This window comes from Penaeus chinensis, chromosome 3, assembly GCF_019202785.1.
Source record: "Penaeus chinensis breed Huanghai No. 1 chromosome 3, ASM1920278v2, whole genome shotgun sequence".
NCBI lineage: Eukaryota > Metazoa > Arthropoda > Malacostraca > Decapoda > Penaeidae > Penaeus > Penaeus chinensis.
The window spans coordinates 22,541,303-22,546,302 of NC_061821.1; positions in this window are offsets into that span (position 1 = coordinate 22,541,303).

Here is a 5,000-nt window from a genome sequence, read left to right on the forward strand (position 1 = left end):
ATGTCACGAAAGGTTATGTAATGTATATGTATGTATATATGTGTGTGTGTTTTATTATATATATATATATATATATATTATATATATATATATATAATGTATATATGTGTATATTATAATGTATATATGTATATGTATGTATATCCATATCTATAATTATATTCATAAGTATATTTGTGTGTGTTGTGTGTGTTGTGTGTGTGTGTGTGTGTGTGGTGTGTGTGTGTGTGTGTGTGTGTGTGTGTGTGTGTGTGTGTGTGTGGTGTGTGGTGTGTGTTTGTGTGGATATATTATATATGTGTGTATATATATGTGTGTTATATTTATATATATATATATATATATATATTTTTATATATATATATATTCACTATGTTACATATCTGGACTGACTAAAAATATGCTCTTCTGTACATTATAATGGGCAGATATTAAACCACTGAAAGACTACAAAAATTATAAATATATTCAAAATAAACGAAACAGCTTAAATGGATCAAAAGGATTGTTTATAAATCAATTGCAGTAAACTTTACAGGCGACGAATATGCCAGGAGCATGTAAATTAAATCGCTCATGGCGTAAAACAAAATCAACATAAAACCTAAACACGCGCGCGCGCACGCATCAAATACACGCAGTAAGGGAGGGAGGTCGGAAGGGAGGAAAGGACGGATGGCGGGAGGTAGAGAGAGAGAGGGAGGAGAGAGAGAGGGAGGAGAGAGAGAGGGAGGAGAGAGAGAGGGAGGAGAGAGAGAGGGAGGAGAGAGAGAGGGAGGAGAGAGAGAGGGAGAAAGGAAGAGAGAGAGGAAGAGAGGGAGAGAGGGGGGGGAGGACACTAAACAAGAGAAAAAAAAGGCCAGAACGAGAGATGCAGAGGAAAACGGGAAAGAGAAACAAGACAGACAAAGAACAAAAGAGGGAAAACAAAATCAACAAACAAGAGAAAGAACTCAAGAAAAAAAAACACACAAAAAAAATAAAAAAAGAGAAAGAAAAAAAAAAACCTGTGAGTGCGTGCTTACAGAGTTGCGTGCGAGTGCGAGTGCGAGCGCGTGCCTGACAAAACTGCGTGCGAGTTCGAGTGCGAGTGTGACGCCGCACTTCGAGATGGAAGGAAGGAAAAGCCGGTCGCCGCTCCACCTTTAAGAACGCGTGACGCTTATCTTCTCCAGGGATACGTGGTTTCTGGGAGAATACGTAGGTGTGGGGGAGGGGGGGGAGATGAAAGGGTAAAGGGAGGATAGGTAGTGGATAGGGAGGTGAGGAAGGGTAAAGGGGGTGAGGGAAGGGGTAGGGAGGTGAGGGAGGGTAAAGGGGGGTGAGGGAAGGGGTAGGGAGGTGAGGGAGGGTAAAGGGGGGTGAGGGAAGGGGTAGGGAGGTGAGGGAGGGTAAAGGGAGGTGAGGGAGTAGGGAGGTGAGGGAGGGGGGGAGGGAGGTGAGGGAGGGTAAAGGGGGGTGAGGGAAGGGGGGTGAGGAGGTGAGAGGTGAGAAAGGGTAAAGGGCGGTGAGGGAGGGGGTGGGAGTGGGTGAGGGAAGGGGGAAGGAGTAGGGGATAGGGGAGCAAGTTATGGGGAGGGGGGAGGGGGAAGGGAGAGTAGTAGGTTGGAAGTGGGGCGCAAGTACGAAAGGGTGGGGTGGAGGGGGAAGAGGAGATTGGGGAAGGGGAGGAGGAAGTAGGGTGTAGGCGAGCAAATAAGGGGGTGGAGGGGTGGAGGGAAATAAGTAGGGGAGGGAGAGAGTGGAAGAGAGTGAACGTGTGGGGGAGCATGAGGGGAGGGGGGAAGGGAGTGAGGGAAAGGGTATAGGAGTAAAGGAAGAAGGGGAGAAAGTGGACGAGGGATAGGAGGAAGTGGCGAGGACGAAGGAGAGATTAAAAGGAGTGAGGGAGAGTGTGAGGAAAGAGGAAGGGGGGAAGGGAAGGATAAAGGAGAGAAATGGGAAATTAAATAGGGAAGGGAGATGAAATAAGGGAGAGGGGGGAGGAGAGAAGTGGGACAAGGGAGCTGGGGAAAGGAAGGCTACTAGAGAGGAAATGGGGAGTGGGAGGATGGGGAGAGGGGGGAGGGGGAACAATCAGCTCGCCTTAAAGTGGATGTTGTCCTTCAATAGAAAACGAGGGGATTGGGATTGAAATTGAGAAAGAGAAAGATATATATATATGTTTTTTTTCCTAATAACAGCAGCAGCTGTTGTTGCAGGACGATATCAGTTATACAATAGCAATCATAATATCGACAATAATAATCATTATCATTGTAATTATCATTATCCTCAAAACCATCATCATCATCATCATCATCATCATCATCATCACCTTCATCATCATCATCATCACCTTCATCATCATCACCTTCATCATCATCATCATCATCATCATCACCTTCATCATCATCATCATCATCATCATCATCATCATCATCATCACCTTCATCATCATCATCATCATCATCACCTTCATCATCATCATCATCACATCTTCATCGTCATTGCTGACTTTTATTTATAACAATAGCAATGGTGGTAATAATACCCAGGAGATTAAAGTACTGATTTGTCCAATCACTACTTATCATCATCCCATCATCTATATCAATAGGAAACGATGAAGAAGATACTCGAATGACATTTGTTATGTTACTTATCATTTATCATTAATCGAAGAAGATAAACCATCATTGTTGCAGCTGGCAATCTATCAGTGCCGGAATATTATCTTCAACAAACAAATATCAAACAAAACAAAACAAATTAAAAAACAATCTCTCTCTCTTTTCTTTTCTTTTCTTTTCTTTTCTTTTCTTTTCTTCCTTTCTTTTTCTTTTTCTTTCTCTCTCTCTTAAAAAAAAAAAAATCCCTCTCGTCCCTGATTCCTCATCCCTTCTATCACTTCCTCTCTCCCTATTCCCTGTCCTTATCTCCCTTCTTTCTCCGTTCCTCCCTCCTTTACTCCCTTCCCTTTCCTCCCTCCCTCCCCTCTCCCTTCTTCCCTCCCTCCCTCCCCTCTCCCTTCTTCCCTCCCTCCCCTCTCCCTTCTTCCCTCCCTCCCCTCTCCCTTCTTCCCTCCCTCCCCTCTCCCTTCTTCCCTCCCTTCCCCTCTCCTCCGTCTCTCCCTCTGCCTCCCCCTCCTCTCCTCTCCTCCCCCCCATCCCTTTAATTTTACTCTAATTTTATGGAAATGCGCACACCCGAGGACACATCGGTTTGTGAAAACTCTACGGAACCGGGTAGCCTCGATTCACTATTCGACATTTCCGCAAAATGCAAATTGCCCTAAAATAATTTCGGGACCGTGACGTCTGTTGGCAAAATTATCATTACTATCATGGTCATCAATTGTAATATAAGAGAACTTTTAATAGTGCTTTTATGATAATAATTATGTTGGCATTTTCCTCACTGTGATTACTGCCGTTGTTGTTCTCCTGCTTTTTCCTTTTCCCCTTCTTCTGTTCTTTCCCCTCCTTCTCTTTCTCTTCTTCACCCTTCCCCTTCTTCTCCTTCCCTTTCTTCTCTTTCCCCTTCTTCTCCTTCCCCTTCTTCTTCTTTATTATCAATATCATTATTCGTCTTCATATTCACCTTCATCATCATCTTCATCTTCCTCATTATCTTCTTTTTCTTCCCTTCCTCCTTCACTCACTCTCAACAAAATAACTTTTCAAACCTCTCTATGCCTCTTCTTACACATCCCTCGCCTCGATTGCTTCCCTATTATCATGTTTCTTCTTCCCTATCTTCATTCTTCCTTCCCCTGTCCCCCCTTCTCTGGTTACTTTTTCTTTTTTTTCTTTTCTACTTCCCCTTACATTCTTCTTTCGTATCTTATTCTTTTCTTTATCCCTTCTTCATATTCATCAATTTTTACCTTACTATTTATCACTTCGTCATCCTTATTTATTTCCTCCTTCTACTGCTCTTCTACTCCTCGGCTACTTTATCAAATCCTACTTCTTTTTTCACTGTCCTTTATCATCCTCCTTCTTCTTCTCGCCTTTTCCTCCTCCTTCTTCTTCTCGCCTTTTCCTCCTCCCTCCGTCCGTCTTTCTTCCCCTCTACCCCTCACCCCCCTCTTTCTTCTTCTCCTCCTTTCGCCCCCTTCCTTCTCTTCATCTCACTATGCCCCATTCTCTTGCTTCACCTTTTCTTCTCCTTTTCTCATTCCCCTTCCTTCCCTCCTTCCCTTCTCACTCTCCCTCTTTCCTTCCTCCTCCTCCTCCTTTTCGCCCCTCCTCTATTCTCTTTCTCCCCCTCCTCCATTCTCCTTCTCCCTCTCATCTTCCTTCTCCCCTTCAACTACCATCCTCAAACAAAACAGGCTAACACAATCGACCGTCACAACCCAAGTGGAAAAAAGTCCCTCTAAGAAATAAGATAAAGAAAAAAAAATAGTAAAAATAAGAGCAAAAATAATCTTTCCCTTCCCCCTCTCCCCTGCCCCCCTCCCCTCCCCCCGTCTCTCCCTCTTTACTCGACCCATACGCCCAACAATTCTCTGTAACTTCCCCCAACCCCCCATCTACCCACCTACCCCACCCTCTTACTCCCATACCCCCATCCCTTCCTCCCTCCCCCCCTCCCTCCCTCCCTCCCCCCTCTCTCCCTTCCTCCCTCCCTCCCTCCCTCCATCTCTTGCCCTCACAATTCTTCGCTCTCTCCCCTCCCCCCTACTCTCCCTTCTCACGCACATCCCCCCCACCACACCCCCTCCCCGCCACCCCATCTCTGCTGGCCTTGGCTCGTTCAAACACCTACTTCAAGTTCAAGGCAAGGCGTTGAGGACATGCGGTGTGGGGGGGAGGGGGGGAGAAGGAGCGAGGGGGTGAAGGAGCGAGGGGGGGAGGAGGAGAGAGGAAGGGAGGGGAAGCTGGGAAAGTGGGAAAGGATGAGTGAGAGGGGAAGGAGAGCAGAGGGAAGAGGAGACAGGAGGTAGGGAGGAAGGGGCAAGAGAAGGGGGAACAAGGAAGAGAAGGAGAGAGGACGAGAGAGGAGGGAAGGGA